This window comes from Tamandua tetradactyla, chromosome 15 (genome assembly GCF_023851605.1).
Source record: "Tamandua tetradactyla isolate mTamTet1 chromosome 15, mTamTet1.pri, whole genome shotgun sequence".
NCBI classification, from domain to species: domain Eukaryota; kingdom Metazoa; phylum Chordata; class Mammalia; order Pilosa; family Myrmecophagidae; genus Tamandua; species Tamandua tetradactyla.
The window spans coordinates 51,901,237-51,919,158 of record NC_135341.1 but is presented as its reverse complement, the minus strand read 5'-3'; the positions used below and the strand labels follow the sequence as shown (position 1 = coordinate 51,919,158).

Below are 17,922 nucleotides of genomic sequence, written 5' to 3'. Positions count from 1 at the left end.
AGATCTGGGTTAGGGCCTAGTATTTGTATTTCTATCAAGTTCCCCGGTGGTACTGATGCTGTTGTTCCAGGCATCCCATTTTGAGAACAATTTACCTAAAGTATAGAACTTATTTTCACAATGCAGGATTTGCATTTTTGATGTTTCTTAATTTGAAAGATTAAAAGAACATGTTTAAATGCAAAACAAGCAAACATCAAAGCAGAATACATTTTAATTTACTGTCATTTAAAGATAATTTTTAAAGGTAGCATCTTAAAAGAAGAGACGAGGATGACAAATCTGACTAGCCAGAAAGATTTGGGAATCTCTTTTTTAGAGGATTATAGGAAGATGAAAGTTTTTTTTTCCCTAGGTTGTTTTCCAAGGGTCTCTAGTGTATCTGTGGAGATAGAATAATGATATAATGATCTCAAATCTGCAAGATTGGATGTTCTAAGGATCGAGAAAACTTTAAAATAAAAACTGTTAAGCACTAGTGGTTAAAAATATGAACATGAAAACCTGTACATGAAAGTTTATAACAGCTTTATTCATAATCTTTCCAAACTGGCAACAACCTGAGTGTCATTCAACAGGTGAATTAGATAAACAGTGGTCCATCATACAATGGAATATGCAACTTGGGTGGGGTTGCTCTCAAGATTATCATTATGAGTAAAATAAGTCAATTTCACAAGATCACATATTGTATAATCCCATTTATATAACATCTTAAAATGACAAAGCTTTGGATGGAGAAGAGATTAGTTATTTCCAGGGGCTAGGGCTGAGGGGAAGGTGTGACTATAAAGGATGGCAAGGGGATGCTTTTGGGATGACGGAATTGTTCTGTATTCTGATCGTGGTGATGGTTACATGAATTTATGCAAGTATTAAAATTCATAGAACTGTACATCTCCCCCCAAAGTGAAATTTGCTATGTGATATTTTTAATTAAAAAAAAATCAAAATAATGTCATCTCTTGGTTATACCAAGTAATGGGATTTCCACAATTATATGAAGTAAAAGTATCAGTTTATTTAAATAAATTAGCTCCATCTCAATTAAAATAGAAAGAATATATAGATCTCCTTGGGAAGGGTTCTTCATAAATGGTACTAAAATCATTTGCTACAGGCAGGGCTTCTAGGCAAAATTCAGAAGATGATGGAACTGCCTTTCTGACATAGGTCTTACCTGTGTCATCCCTGGCATCCCACTACTGTGTTCTCATTTGTCATTTTTCTTAGAGTCCTCTATAATGAATTTCAGAAACAGGTTTGCTCTTCTTATTTAGACTAGGTGTAAAAGACTGACAACCCTAGAATTGTTGGTCCTGATTTCTTCTATCTATAAGTACAAACTCTTCAGAGAAATAGCCATCCATTCACAGCTCGGAAAGCCCAGTGATAACTACCTCAGGGTCACAGAAGGAAGCCAATCTTATTTTTGAAGTAACTATAATTTTTAGAGACACTCAGTTCACTAGAAGTATCTAGAAGGTCTAGGTTTCCAGATGTGTTGGCAGTTTAATTTTAGTCAGAGCTCTAATCAGGTGATATCAATAAATATTTGCTTTTGGATGAATGTCTGTTGATTGGATGCGTATACTTCTCTCAGTGAGAGATAGTCAATACTAATATACGTACAGAACTTTCTGGGAAGTACTCTTCTAAAAACTCTACATATATTAACATGTTTAATACAACCGCTCTACGAGGTAAAGACTTATGATTTCCATTTTCAGATGTGGAAACTGAGGCACGTTTAGTTAACTTACTTAGGGTCACACAGCAGCAAATGGCAGAATCGGGTTTCAAGCCCTGGTTGAGAGTCCGAGCAGTTAACCCCCACACAACAGTTTGTCTGTTTTTATTTGTTTGTCTTTAGCTATACTTTGTCCTTTCGTGACAGAATTTTTGTTGTTGTTGCATTTTTGTTGCATTTTAGGTTCTGCGTGACCCACCAGCCCTGGTATACTGTAATTCATAAGCCCCTAACAGAGCTGACCTGCTGCACCAAATGAGTAATATGTAGGGATTCTAGTGTTTGAGCCCGGTCATGTGAGATGCCATTGGAAACTTGGCTCTGCTGCATGTGTGGGTCGAGTTACAGCAGTGGGCACGAGGGCACAGCTGAAATGTCCGGTGACACCTGAAGCACCACAGTGCCGTTGTGCAGGGGCACATATCAGCGAGCTCTACAACGCACCGTTTTCTGCTCTGTAGAAGCTTAGACCTTACAGAACCAGAAAACTGCTCTCATAATGGTCAGGCCTGAGTGCTCCCGAATCACGTTTCTCCTGGTCTGGCAAGTCTTGTTTCCCAACCACAATGGGTGAGCAGATGGAAACTTGGCTGAGGAATCTAGAGAAGCTTTCCTCTCCTTACTCTTCCTGATGACTCAGCTTATGGAACAGATGGGGGAGAACAGGAATCCAATCCAAATCTTAGAAATAGTGAGGTTTCCCTGTGCTTATTGGAAAACCAGCTCCTTCTCTTGTTGGATTCTGCTGATGTTTCCATAGAAAATATTTTCTGCAGAGATAGTGTCTTTCAACTCAGTCCTAAAAGACAGCTGTGGATTGAGGTTGCACCACCTTTGTGTCTCCTTCAACCCTCAAAGAAATCTCCAAGCCTAGATCCTAACAGTGTAGTAGAAGTGAGACCCCATGAACCTTAGAAACATCCCTTCTTCATGTGGGGTAACATTCTACCCTTGTACCAAAGGCCATGCATCCAGTTTACAGAGACGGGGTCTTTTGGAGCTAGCTAACTTCTCAGTTTTAAGATTACTACAGAATCGAGTAGTGAGTTGCTTTCTTCTATTTAGTGGGATGTCCAAGGCAAATTTCCTGATGAAAAATAATTGCATGTTTGTGGCTAGGGATAGCTAGGATGATACTGTTGTGATAAAAGATGTAGTTACGTGTTTGGTGTCTCTCTTTAATAAGCACCCATGATTGTGTGGGTGTTGTAGGAGTGTGAGTGAGATTAGTTACAATAAGGATTGAAATACTATCTGTAAAGTGTTTCTTGTGGGGTTTGGTACATAATACTTTATGTGCCAACATGGTAACTATTATATTTATATTATATGAATTAATGTATTTACGTTTAAGTTGAATTAAATAGGAGCAACTGTGGGAATTTGTATCATTACACAGATACCAACTTTATGATTTACCTGAAGAAGGTGATATGAAGTATCACTTTTCTGTGGTTATAAACAGTGCCCTCATCGTCCTTCTCCTAGTGATGTACCAGTAAGACTTGTAAGGAAATAAAGTAATTTAAATATGAGTTTAATTCCAGCATAGCCACACGGGTTAATACAGTTCTATAAAATGAAGAACTTGATGCCTACAAATAGCTGCCTTTTAAACAGGTTCTTTTCTCAACACCTTCTCTTTGGCCCCCAGGCTCTGGTGCATTAGCTGTACTTGGGCTGGGCTGAATTTCAGGAGTAAGTGCACAGATATAACTCACAGTGTGCGTGGGGAGAGAGAGAATATAGGCCAATCTTCTGCAGCTGGGAAGAGCAATTAGCCGCTTCATGAATTAGGGTCTTGTTTACACTGTGTCCAAGATAATCCTTTGTTTGTTTTAACTAAGATGCTCTATCTTGATCAGAGGCATTAATCCTCATATTTAAATGATAAGGTCTTTGAATCCTACAAACAATGTTTAGATTTCACAACAGGGATCCCATCACGGCCCTTATTTTCTCTCCCTGACTTTGGTAATCACGATATGAGCTACATATATCCCAAGGTATTTTTTAAGCAGATTTGGAATCATGATGTGCTCTATTTCAGCAACTTTTCAGTACATACCTATAATAAGAAATACTTATTATGTGCACTCCTAGTTCCCATACACACACACATGCACCCTCACACACATATACATGCCACGAACACTTCCATGCACATAGTGAAAGAAAATCTCACAAAATGAGATATAGCTTTACCATGGATAGTGTACTCTTTTAATTCTTGTCTATTCTATTTTAGTCCATTCTATTCTACTTACTCAATTCCATTCCACTCCATCCATTCTGTCCCATTCCATTCCTTCCATGTACTGTTCATTACATTTCAAAAACTCAAGTTTCATCCAATCATTTTATTTCATGACTTAACTAATTGGTCACAGCCTAAAGTTTGAGAAATATTGATCTCTAAACATTTATTTGTTGGTGAGTGCAAGGGTAGTTCAGTGGTAGAATTCTTGCCTGCCATGCGGGAGACCCGGGTTCAATTCCCAGCCCATGTACTTCTCAAACAAACAAGCAAAGAAGCAAAGAAAGAAAGAAAAATAAAACAAACACAAATTCAACAAATGGTGCTGCAATAATGGGATACTCACGTGGAAAAATAGTGATATGTGACCCCCACCATACAGCATATAAAAACAAAAAACATTTGTTTGTTATTCTGCCTTATCCCCTCCCAGTATTTGTAGAAAGGAGCACATCCTCTGTTATTATGACTTTTTGATCTTCAGGTATATGTAATCTTAATGCATTCATCAAAATATATTGTTCTTTCCACAGAGTAAATGCCAATTCATACTCCTTGAAGACACGAGTGACGTCTAGTTATTCAATATGTATTTATTGATGAGTCAAATAGATTATTTGGTAAATGTTGGGCATGAGTGATTGTTAATTTATATCCAGTTGTCCCAGAAAAGTGAGTATATCCAGTTGTCCTAGAAAAGTGACTTTTTTAATAAGGTGGTCAGTATATTCTGAGAAAATGTTTATTGATTTATGTACTTCATATAGCAAGAGCAAACAAGCATTTTTTTTTTTTAAGTATGCCTTAAAAACTGTTTAAAATGATAGTATTCAGGGCAGGCCACAGTTACTCAGCAGGCAGAGTTCTCGCCTGCCATGGCAGAGACCCGGGTTCGATTCCCAGTTCCTGCCCATATTAAAATATATTTATTTTATATAGTATTCATATAATATAGTGTTAATATTTAAACTGCTTACAAATTAATACAGATTTACTGGTTTAGGTTATTAGAACACATTCATAGAGGAGAGTTACCTGTTTAGAAATATTTATTAATTTATTATTTTTCAAACACCTTTTTGGGTGCTGAAGACCCCGAGATGAGCAAGCCATAGTCCATGTCCTTGGTGAAACATTTAGCCTAACTCTCGGATAACTTCAGGACTCTGTGAAACATGCTGAGATGGAGGTGTGTTTCCTGATAGAGGCATCAGTGTGAACACAGAGGAGGGGTTGACATTGGGGAGTAGGTGGGAAAGAGCTAAGAATTTTGTTAGGAGAGAGGTGAAGCCTCTAGCTGGTTAATCAGTAGGTGCAAAGCAGTGATACCTCACCTATTCTAAAATGACCTCAAAAAGAGGAAGCCTTAGGAGAATGGGGGTGACTGGCATGCTCGTCTAACTGTGGGGAGGAGAGAGCATCCTGATTTATACCAAAAATGCTATACTGTGCAGAGGCAGCTCACTCAAAGGACATGTGGGCACAGAATGATACCTGGGTTATAAAGATTCACGTAAGTTCTTGTAATAAAAACATCAAAGAGCTGTTGTGTGACAAGTGTCACAGGTGTGCATTGCACCATCTGCTGGCATAGGGAAAGCATGAGATGCACAGCCAAGGGCCAGATCACTGTGCTAGCCAGGATGAGCCTTCCTTCCTGGCATTCTTCTCAGGAATTTGTAGCATCTTGATTTTTTTTTCTCTTTTAGCCGGTGCCATGGATGAGGTGGTTTAATAAATAATCATGAAACGACCGCTTCTAAATTACTAAACATTCTTTCCAATGTTTGCACTTAAATGGTGCTTTTCAGTTCCTCCAGGGGGAGCCAGGGGGCTGGTCTAATCACACTTAAGAACAAAGAACAAGATGACATCTATAGATGGTCGGCCCAGTCGCCAGAGGACAGATCTCCCGGTGTGTGCTCTGGGCTCCAGCTTCTGATTCTGGTCAGACCGTTCAATATGTGAGCCAAACGAGCTCTGACTCTGGCCCCTCCTTGCGTACACACCCAGATGCGCAGCCCCATTTTAACCCTGCATCTTCATCCCTTCAAACCACTCTTCCTTTTGACTACAGCCTATGCCCTCTTTTCTGATCTCTACCATTGCACGTACAGGGCTGTCTGGGAAAGAGAGAGCCAAACTTGGCAGGTTACTCCCAACTCTTCACTGTGTGTAAGATGGTTAAGATGAGACCAACCCTTGTTCTCAAAGTTCACTTCTTGATGGGCAGTTGTCAGGCTCTAAGGGGAATTATTAACTCTTGACTAAGGGTTTTCAGTTACTGTTACTGTTTTTACTTGTGGGATGTTACGCACTTCATAGTTATTTCATTTTCTTATTGGATGAGGGAGTTTCCTTTGAATCATAAATTAGTGAAATCTAACTGTTCCCCTTGATAATTAGTGAACTTCCTGATAAGGATTCGTTTGTATTTGGCTATTTAGTATACTTACTACAAAATAGAGGAAAAAAGTCCTTGGAAAGCCAAGGCAGGTTTCAGGCAGATTGTAAATTTCTTCAAGTCCTGTATCTTATTTGCACCCCTCACAATTCATAGCAGAAAACCTTGCACCTGGTAGAAGAAACTGAGTAAATCAATTATTTATCGAATCCATGGGCATTAACAGCCTGATTACACACATGATCACACACATGGATTTTCCAGATAATTAAAACCATGTCTTTCAAGAGACCAAACAATTCACTTTGACCATTTTTTTTAAGTACAAATCTCTCAATTTGGTAAAACATCAAACACTGAATACAATTTAATATTCTCTTATTGATTCATTGTCATAGTATGAAAATACATACTGAGCCCTGCTCATGATAATGATGATTCATGCTGTTAAATCTTCACCCCCCCCCCCCCGCCAGGTGCACAAAGAGAAGCTGTGAACAATGCAACATAAAGAGGAAAAGTGGCTCTGTGAGTTCTCACAGGTCAAGTTCATAAACACTGCTCAGCCTGTAGAAACCTGATATAAGTCTTAGCTCATGTAATTGTTTAGACTGCCCCTCTTTGAGAATCTCTGAAGCATTTGAGAATTCATGCTCTGCATAGAGTATTGAAACTTGAAAATCAATAAAGAGCACATACATTTCTTATGACCAGCTATGAAATTCAATAAATCAAGAGTATTCTATTGTAATTGTCCTTTTTATATACAGCCTCTTACCCAGCAGAGTTCTTTAGGCTTGTGTGACCTTGGCCGAGTTTTTAGTCTCATCGAATCTCAGTTATTCCATCTTTGTAATGGAAGCACTGACGACTATTAGCAGTTGAGAGGAGTATGTGAGATAACATGTATAAACTGTTCAATACCTCATGTAGGCATTAAAATAGTATCATGATGTTTTGAACACTATATGTCAGGCAATGGTGTTAGCTGCTAGTGGTTTTGAAATTAAATTTAGGGATGTAAGTTTTGCATGTAGACAAACTTTAGATTTGGGCTAAGAATTGGTGAGAGTTGGAGGTAAAAAATAGGAGCAAATTTCAGGTATAGGCAAGAATTCACTACTTTGGGAGAATTGTGGGGTTTTTTCTTTCTGTTACTTATTTTTATCTCACAACTAATTATGTGGTCACTTACGAACCAGTAATTCAGAAATACTGATCTGCATACAATCGTGTGTTGGGGTACAAGTTTTAATACCTTCATAATGAAAGATTTGGAGCAGAGATGAGGCATCAGTGGTTAGAGAAGGTGATTTAGAGAATCTAACCATGTTTTTAAGCCAGGCAGTGATTCTTAGGTTCATTTTTTTATTGCCATTGCAATGTGTTTCAACCTTCCAAAGTGTCATGAGATGTTGCACATTGGGTTCTGGGAAACAGACTCTGAAATGGAGTTTCATGTGCAAGATATTTGCCTAGGAGAGTTTTTTGGGTCGACACATGTGGAAGGACACGGGTGGGGCCTGGAGTCGGCAGAGAGAAAAACTGAGCTGCTTCTCAGGGCCATGGGCCCACCGCATGTGGAGCTCTGCAGCAAAAATGACCTTCAGGTTGTCCTGCATAGGGCTGAGATGGCCAGACACTCCCAGCTCGATCAGTTATTGGGTGTGGACTACCCTAGGGGAGAGTATGACATTGAGTGACTCAGGTCTCTGTGTTGAGACAATCCCTGAAAGGACAAGTCTTTCCCTGAAGGGAGATCTGTGGTTAGCATGAGGTCTACCAGAAAGATAAAAATTAACACCAGGCACACTGTGGTGCTCTGGAACAAATATATCTGTTTGGATACATTTTACTCCAGTGTGGGATAAAAATTGTCTTTGATCGCTTCAAGGAAGAAAAGCATTAGCTGGTTGTCGGTCCATTTTTCCAAAGAAGCTGTAGTCTTGAAGAGGTTTTCAAACCTCCCACACTCTCCCTGGAAATTGTTATCAATCACCTGCAAATCAGAGTCTCTCCCACTTGAACTGAAGCCCAGTTCTGATGTATAGTATTTGCATCTGAAGGTGGTTTAATCCCGGAGAAAATTTTATACACTTAACTTTTTATCGTGGAAATTTTCAAAATATACACAAAATCATGATAATTGTGTAACAAACCCAATGGAGCATCAACATTGTGCCCTTCGTGTTCCAAAGGAATTTTTAAGAGCTTCACGCATAGCCTCTTGTGTGGCTCTGAGACAGATCCTGGACGGGTGTGCCCTCTGAGTGGGGTGAGATTTCACAATATTTGAGGTCACAAACGTTCTCTTAATAGCACTGACGTGAGTGCGGTTGAAACTGTCAGAGCTGTGATTCTGGGAAGCGACAAGCCTGCCCCCACAGATCTACAGAGCAGCGCTGCCTGGTCGTCCCTCATGTTTCCACTGTCCCTGGCTCCGCAGCTCTGCCGTGAGAACTGGGTTCAACCATGGAATGTGTGCTGATGCCACCAAGCCTGTCTCCATGATCCATGGCACCCAGGGAGGCTAGGCCGTGACTCACAGGCTAAGAAAGGTGCAGATATTCACATTTGCTTCATTTTCATAATTATGTTGTTAAACTGAAGGATCTCCAGGAAATATGGAAGTGGCCTGACCAGCCTCTCATGCACTCAGCAAATTTTCAGCCCAGTGTAACACCAGAATCAAAATTTCCGCTTAGGAGAGGAGTCACTTAGGAGAGGAGTCACTTAGGGCAGATTTTGTAGAGACCATTGAAAGCAGTGTTTGGAATCGCAGTTGACCCCTGTGGCTGGAACAGTCAAACAACTTCTGACGCACTAAAAAGTTCAAGCCCCAGGTTGTCTGCCAAACTGGTCATAGTTACACTCCTGCCCTGTTAGGCTTGCCTTCGCCAGGCTTTGTCCCGGGTGTGAACAGTCCTGGCGTGCCTAGGAGTGAATCAGCAGTCCACTTTGCCACTGTGAGTTGAGCAGAAAATTGATGGTTGTTTGGCCCAGGGAACAGGTGGCTGTGGGGGTTGCGGCGGTTGAGTTTCCTCTTTGAGGTGGGGGCTCAGCTGTTTCCTTGATCATGCGCCCCTAGTAAGTGCTTGAAGGAGGCAGGAGGCCAAGAATACAGCTGAGACTTGAGCTGCAGCCAAGTCCCAGCAGCTGCTACTCTGTTCTCTGAGCTGGAACAGACTCTAGGCTGCTATGTGGCCTGAGCTGGCATTTGGGGAGGGGCCTCAGAGGAGTGTCACTTGCACTCTCTGAGCGACTTAACCCACCTGCTGTTATTTGTGTGTGTGTGAACTAGTTTAAATGACACTTTCCCAACATTCAAATTACATGAACATTTTCTGGTCAGCGAGAAAAACAAAAGACTTTCTTCTGGGAACAATGAATTGACAAGTTTTAAAGAAATAATTTAAAATAAATAAGTAAAGCTGAGGCCACCATCCTAACTCAAAATGTGTGAGTCTAATATAAGCATGTCTTGTTTTACGTTGTTGTCTATTGATATAAGCCCAATAGCAGCATGAAAAGAATATTGCTCGAACAGCAAGATTAAGAGTTAAGACAACATCCCCTCTAATTGAGGTCCTCTTAGAATTAATCCTAGTTTTAGAGTGGTCTTTACATATATATATAAGTGATTTGGGTGATTGCCATTGCTGTTGGCTAATTTTTTTTCCTTTTTAGCATGAAAATGGGGATAATAAACCACTCAGAATATGAATGCTTGTTTTTTTTGAAGAAGTAAGAAGTTAAAGTGGAAAGTGACTGATAGAAAGCTATATGTGGACATCCTTTAAAAAAAACTCTACGGAATCAAAATGTGCATGAGATCACATGCATATCTGTGTATCTATTTCTGTGTATCAGTAGTTGCTAGATCTTTTAGGATGGCTAACGTTTTGAGTTATGTTATACAATGTAAACCTATCAGTTTTGGGGTAAGTGATTATATGAAACATTCAATGTTTAGTTATATCCTAAACTTGATAAACAAGAAAAACGTTACTTGAAGGCAACACATGAGTTCACAGAACTATCTTCCTGATGCTGATGAAAGCTATTTAATGAACCTAATTTAGTGTTTTAAAGAATTAGTACAACTTCTCCTCCCATCCAGCCTGGGTCCTTCTAGAGGGCAGGACTGTGTTCTAGTCATCTTTGTATCGCCTGCTCATAATAGGGATCCTAAAAAGTGTGTGTAGAATAAGTGAAAAGGTATTCAATTTAGCCTGTTCTCTAATGGTTTTGAAATGAAAAATAAAGGTGTGTGTTGTGGTGGTTTGAAAAATAAGCAGATTATTGTCCTTGACATGGCAGGAGTCACTGGTCTTGGCCAGCTCTCAGACCCTCAGTTCTAAAATTTCCCCTCAAATTGTTGTGACTGGAGCTAGGACCTGATTGGTAAAAGTGACAAATCTATTGTAGGGCTGCTTAGTAAAGGGAATTAATAGATAATAAATATGGAGAAATTTATATGATTACAGTATGTCACCCATGTACCTTCCCTGAATCCAAACCTAGTTAACAGAAGGGAGTCTGATTTATTTTAATGCTGTTACAGGGTCTCCCCACAAACTGCTAACTTTCCTTTGAAACCTTGTTGTTGATTCCCTATATAGAGAGAAGTGACCTTAGAAAAAAATACTCAAGTCAGTGACTTTACATAAAAATATCCTTGAATTCTTAAGATATTATAGTCCAGTCAAATTTAAATTGGCTTTGGCTTTTATTTTAATGGATCTGAGTTGTTTTGATTTTGATTATTTAATGTATTTGAGTTGTTTTGATTTTCATTATTTAATGTATTTGAGTTGTTTTGATTTTGATTATTTATTCCAAGCACAAAACATCTTTTATCAGCATTTAAATTTTTATTTAATTAGTCTTGTGATTCTTTAGGCTTCATTAAAATATTTTAAAAATCCCATTAAATTATTTGTTTTGTGTACAAGTTTTTTCTTTCAGTTTGCTGTTGACATTTATTTAAAACATGCCTTTTCATAGATGTATTTCCTTTCATCGCGCATTTGATTGTATATGCTTTTTCTTTAATTTGGCTCTATTAATTTTTTTGCTTTGTCTTTAGTTTCTTATTTACTGATTAAATGGGTAATTACATTGCAACTACAAACATGCTTCACAGTGTGATTAACACTGCAAATAGGCAATTTGAATTCATTCATTATTTTTTTGGTCGCTTCTCAATTCTTATGTTTACTTTTTCTGATTACAAAAGTAAAACAAGTTCATTTGAGAAGATTTGGAAAGACTAGACTAAGCATGCTCCCTTCATTCACATGAATCACCACTGGCAACACTTTGATGGGTCTTTATTATTTATTGACAGGCATGTGGTGAGTGCTGTACTCACTCATTTCAAAAGTGTAGCAGTTAAAGTTCAAGTCCTAGAAACAGTTTGACAGAATTTTAACTTAGGCCCAGCCCCTTCCTAGAGTGAGTTCTTGGCTGTTAAACTTAAGCTTTCTGTGCCTCAGTTTCCTCATCCCCAATGTGGGATTATTTAAGGATCAATTACTGCATAGTATTCAAAATAACATCGGTCTACAGAGTGAGTATTAGAATTATTGTAAGTTTGCCCAGTTTACATTAACATTTATTCTTTTTAAATGTACAATCTCAAATCATAGCATAGGAAAAGTATTTTATTTACTAATGTGATTTATGTAAGTGATAATGATAATGGGGATATAATTGTTAGTTTGGAAGTGTGGCCTCAGTGACTTTGCCTTATGACTAGACACCATTTACTGATTACTTGTCCAATTTAAGTATTAATTAATTAATTAGCTAATTACTTCATCAAACCAATACTGAACACCAGGCACCTAGTAGATACTTGGATACCTGTGTGGACAGTTCCTAATTTACATAATTTAGGTGAGAGATGGACAAGTAACTTACAGATTCTTCCTGCAATGTCCTTTGGAAGCTGGGCTCCATTTATAGATTTGTTCACTTATTAGTGTATTTTGGAGAGGTGTTGGTTTGAAAGAAGACAGATGGCAATGTGAGATTCCTTATAGTTAATTAAAGGGAAATATAATCTAGTCTGAAGTGGGAATTATAAATGCGTGAGAATTTTTAATAAAAATTTCCAGTAGTTTTGATATAGAATTATCCCAAAATAAAACACTTCGGAAGCAAGTGATGAATCAGACATATTGCAATATATGCACATGAGAAAAGGTGCTAAATAATATAAGGCAGGTCTTTATTTGCTGGGATTGCATAAACTAACAATTATGCCTGGACTACCCTTACAAAGTTGAACATCCCTTGCGCCACTTCCTTTCCAAGGAAAAGGACTCAGTTTCTCTGTCAGGAGATAAACAATATCCCTCAGAAAGCTTCTGCTACTTTTCATTATAAGGCATCATTTATGACTTTGTTTTTATCCATTTTCGGGGAGAAGTAGTCATTAATGTGGAAGCATTTGTTTTTGTGGAAGCATCTCTCTATTAAAAAAGAGGCTGGGGGCTGCAAGGGTAGATCAGTGGTAGTGGTACTTCCCCCCAAAGAAACAAACAAACAACAAACAAAAAAATTCAGTGGTTCTGCAATAACAGGAAACTCACATGGAAAAAGAATGAAATATAACCCCTGCCATACAGCATACAAAAAAAAAAGAAAGAGAAATACTAGTCTAAAGCCCTTTTCTGGGGGGAAAGCTGTATGTATTATTTCTTAATAAATACTTTTAGCACCTTCAGGTGGTGTATGCATGTATGTATTTATTATTATTTTGTGTGTGCATACTCCAGGAATCGAACCCGGGTCTCCCACCTGGAAGGCTAGCATTCTACCACTGAACCACTGTATGTATATATTTTAACATGTATCTAAAATGGCTAAAGACTACACTTTACATAGTCCATGATGAATATGATATCAATAGCTTATCAATAGCCTTCCAGAAAATAGGCTTTTATTCTAGTGTTTATTTCAATCTGAAAAGGCCAGTCCTAAAATTGCCTTTCAAAAATTTAGTAAAAGACCCACTGTTCCCTTCTCAAATTCAGTTGTAATGTTTTACTGTCTACCAAACGGAAGACATTTACTCCTTATTTGTATATATAACTTTTGAAAAGCAAAATATATCAAAATGTTGCTTTTAAGAGAAAAATGTTATTGGGATGTGAAATTTGCAGCAAAGCCTGGAAGACTAAATTAGAAAACACATAGAGAAAACCAGGTGATAAAATAGGCTTTGCTCAAAACTGAGCATGTTTTAAAACAAAAATTCTTCCACAATTTACCGAATGGGCTCATATAGAAATGACACGCAGTTAGGGAGTAGTTAGGGAGGCAGCGTTTCTTTCTAGTTTTGCAGTCACCTTGACATTTCGGTGAGCCCAATGAATCGCCAGTGGAGGGAAGAGCTGGTGCTTCTACTGGTGTGTTACTCTCCCCTCACACCTACTAGGGGGTTCTGAAGTTTAGAAAAGTTATGGCCTGGCCTGGAATTGGCATCTGTGGTCATGTCCAAAATCTGCAGAAGTCCACAGTGTTACCATTAGGGACCCAGTGAACCCCGAATTGAAAACAAAATCAACAGAATCTTCCAGGCATTTCAGAGACCTTCAGATCTGACCTTTTAATATTTGCAAATAGCTTACGTTCGAATTATGCACACACATGCAAACACACACTCATACATCCACATATTATAATATTAAAAATTAGGTTGCTCGCCCTGCCTTGTGAGACTAACAAGGATCATTTCTCGTTAATGTGTTTTGTCTTTGATGTCTATAGGAAATTGCCTTCTTGTCATTATGTTGCTGACTTTTGAGAGGCACCTGGATCCTTGCTGGTTCTTTATGTTCTTTATATATATTTCTTTCTTTTTTTAAGTAGAAATATATAACCATTTGAAGTGTGGGACACATGAAAGTATATGTCATGCTTTAATAAATAGAGGGAAATGCTATTCTTAGCATACTCTTTATCTGTAATGATGAACAGTCCTCTCCCTGCTGATGACTAGTAGTAATGAATGGGCTCCTCTTTTTGTCTTCATAGTTTTAAATCTATCTGCAGAAATTAAATGTTGATATGGGCTTCATCATAAATTCTTCTAAATACACTATGTTCTATTTTCACATATTTTATTAATTTTGCAGGAGGTTTCTGACAGCTGGGCCAAACTTCCTTCCTTCCTTCTCTTTGAAATTATTATTATGAGTAAAGAGAAGGTTATTATTTTTTCTTACTGTATGATTTTTCTCCAAGTTTAGGTCTTGGGATTTTTATTAGGGAAACAAAATCCAGCCAAAAAATTCCATTTCTTCTGAATGTGTCTTGCTACATTATGAAAGCGACTATTGATTTCTCCTTTCCGATCTACTTTTAGACATCTTTAAGGTATCACAAATAAGCCCATGGCAGAAAAGTTATTATCCTCATTATGTAAGATTGACAGATATTTCATTTCAGTGATATAGCAAATCATAAATTTGTATCTTTACCAGATATTCTCAACCTGACAATTTCTACATCTGTTAGCCTCTTCTACACCCACAACCAATTGCAGATGTTTAGCAACTGTGCCCAATTATGTGCCTACTCTTTGGTGGAATACCAGATTTTCAATCCCAATTCCAGCAATCAGGTTTCTTGCTTGGTTGTAGGGATGCTGCATCACATTTGATTGTTAAGGGTAAGGTACAAGAAAATAAAAATAATAGAAAATAGGATAAGATACAAATTAGAGGCATTAAGGTGAATGGGTTAGCCTCATGTCTTTATTCTTGAAATGCCCATTTGCCCTGAGTCCATCAGCAGTTTTCTTCTGTTAAAATCTCTGAAAAGTAAAAGCGCTTCAAGACTATTTTGTCTGACCATGCCACACATGTGCAAAGAATAACCCCTTTGAGACCCTTAATTTAGACATTATAGACTCTGAATAAAATGCCCCCGAATCTTCAACGTCACCCCCAGGAATCCTGAGGGATTTCTTAAATGCAACTTAGAACCTTTACCCTTGAGCCACATTCAGCCCTGAGACCCAAGACCCCACACCAGCATCTCTCCCCACCTATGGCAAGATGTGTCTCCAAATGTCATCAACAGTTCCTCCCAATTCTTTTTTTTACAATAGTTTGAGAACCTGCCTTTTCTCTCACTTCGGTAATGGGTAACTCTAACAGCATCTAAGAATTCACATGAGAATTAATGAGGCTATTACAAATTATGAAATAGTTGACTAAAGAGAGAAGTACCAAAAAAGCAAACATCCATTTCCCTCCACTCCAGTTTCTCAGGACTGAGGGGTCTGGTTGGAGAGTTTGTGCAGGGAGACCCTAGTAGGAAAGTCCATCAAAGCAAAAGACAAGCACCTGTAAAACATGACTTTAGACTTGACTACAACAAACTCTTTAACTGTTCCTTTATGCGAGAACATTTTGTAAAAGAAAGTAAGAAAGAGAGAGAAAAGAAAAAAACAGGTACGTGAAGTCAGGCTTGGTCAAGGGAAAAGACACTCTCAGTGCAGCCTTCTGAGGAAGAGTGTATAGCTGGCAGTGTGATGGCAGTTCTGATAGTGAATGGTGGTAGACGGGCGAACTAGGCAACTACAGCCCCTTTTTTTCAAATGGCCAACCCTGTGTTCCCTTTGGGTTGCTTTCTAAGCAGGGCATCGAGGGTCCAGCCAGCATTGCCACAGATGGCTGCGGAGCCGGACTGCTGCCCAAACCAAAGCAGGCACACACCAATTCGTTTGTCTCAGAGTAAGAAAGATCCTTCTGGTCGGGCCCGGGGCACAGTTGCGAAACGCAGATTCTGTTCTACCAATATGTTGTAAGGTCCCTTAAAATGTTTTCCTCCCAGCAAGGCATCCACTTCTCATTTCAGCAAACTGCTATCGATCGTGTTTCTGCTCTGTTAAGCAGTCTCGGCGGTCCTGAGATACACTGGCCTGAGGCCCTGTGTCCAGGGAACTTAGAGTCTAGTGCCAACATTTGTCACCTGGAGGATTGCTTTAGAATGCTTATATTTAAAGCATGAACCAAACACAAGCCAAACCCTTGATGGCTTAGAAATAAAGGCTTAGCGACATTGTTTTGCATGTTTGTTTTCATGTACTATACATTTGTTCTACCCAATCTCTAGGTCCTCTCCCGAAAGGCACCTCGCAGCTTTTGCTCTGCTTGGCTGCTTTCCTTGTCTCCCAGGGAAGGAGACTGTACAGCATCATATGAGACGCCTCTACCACCTTTTTCCTCAGTGATAGAGGTTCCAAACACGAACTCTTTCCCTGCACTTTTCACTCACACTCATCCTATAGTAGTTTTGTTGTTTCTTACTCTCCTGTGCTAATCAGTTAAACAGACTTTGAGAGATTTATTTGTGGGGAGGGAAAATTTCAGGGCTATACTGCTAGGCATTAGAACAAAAACCATGCTAATGTCAAAAGAATTCAATTGTTTTATATTTCAAGGGCATCATCTTACAGTAATCAGGTGATAGTAGTAGTAAGAACTTATTGAACACTTAGTTCTTCGGTAGCCAGTATGTTGATGTCAGCACAGTTTTCTTGAACGTGTTTGCAGTGGTGTAAATACGTAATTTTGTGTGTTGCAAAACATAAGGCAACATAGAGGGAGAAAAAATTATAGCAGAAAAAAATCAGACAACAAGGGCTCCGGCATTTAAGAGGGGACAGAGTGGCCACATGTGATGAAGGTGTTGTGCCATTTTGTGGTACAGACATTGCTGTGCCTGAAGAGTCTTCGTCCCAAGGGCAAGGTGGCACTTCATCCCAAGGGAAAGGTGACACTTAGGTGAGGGTCTTGTCAGAGGGAGCAACTGAATGAAGCCCCATATAACAGCTGAAAAGATAGAGTCTAGAGGAAGGGAGAAACACTCTTTCTGTATTGTTGCTTTTTCCGGTCTGGCAATTTGAGCAAGGTCTAGATGTCTGGTTGTCTAATTGTAATAGCTAATACATTCGCTGAAACCATCACTTTTTCAAAAAAGTTCAGAAAGTACTGAGAGCCAGAAGAAACTCATCTAGGTGTGCTTCACCTAGTGAGAGTGAAGCTCCCACTGTCGTTGTCTTCTATTAATGGTTATCTATTAGCTCCCTTAAGATTGCTTTTAAAATTAGCCCTACTTTAAGAAGTCTTTGAAAAAACTCTTAAGTCTAAGGTTAGCAGGGGCATATAATGTTTATGTTCAATCCTTTAGCCCTCCTGATTGCTTTTCTCTCAAATCCCTTTATCTGTTTAATTCACTAGGTAATTTGGTGGCTCCTTCAGGGCAAGCACCATGTCTTTGCTTTCTCTAGTATCCCATCCACAAGACATTTCTCACAGTAGGTACTCAATATAAATGTGCTTCACTCTTCCCTGAACGGATAGACTCACTATTACCGAGCTTGGCAAGACCAAGCCTTCTGTAGTTCTGTCTGCCCTGAAAAGATCATGGTTTTGCTCTTGGGTCCCTTCAAGGGCTGTAGGATGTTTTTTTTCTTAACCCTTGACTTGC

At 38.9% G+C, this 17,922-nt stretch overlaps 1 protein-coding gene across 2 annotated transcripts in view; it reads left to right on the top strand.

The window, feature by feature from the left end:
- ARPP21 (cAMP regulated phosphoprotein 21) overlaps positions 1-17,922 on the top strand; it is a 152,708-nt gene that overhangs the window by 15,771 nt on the left and 119,015 nt on the right. Inside the window, exon 1 of one of the 2 annotated variants that reach the window (XM_077129859.1) lies at positions 9,758-9,870. The exons of the other annotated variant lie outside the window; for it this stretch is intronic. The gene's annotated coding sequence lies outside the window, so the exon portion shown is untranslated. Of the gene's footprint in view, positions 1-9,757; positions 9,871-17,922 lie in introns of those variants that run through there. 2 annotated transcript variants of the gene reach the window in all.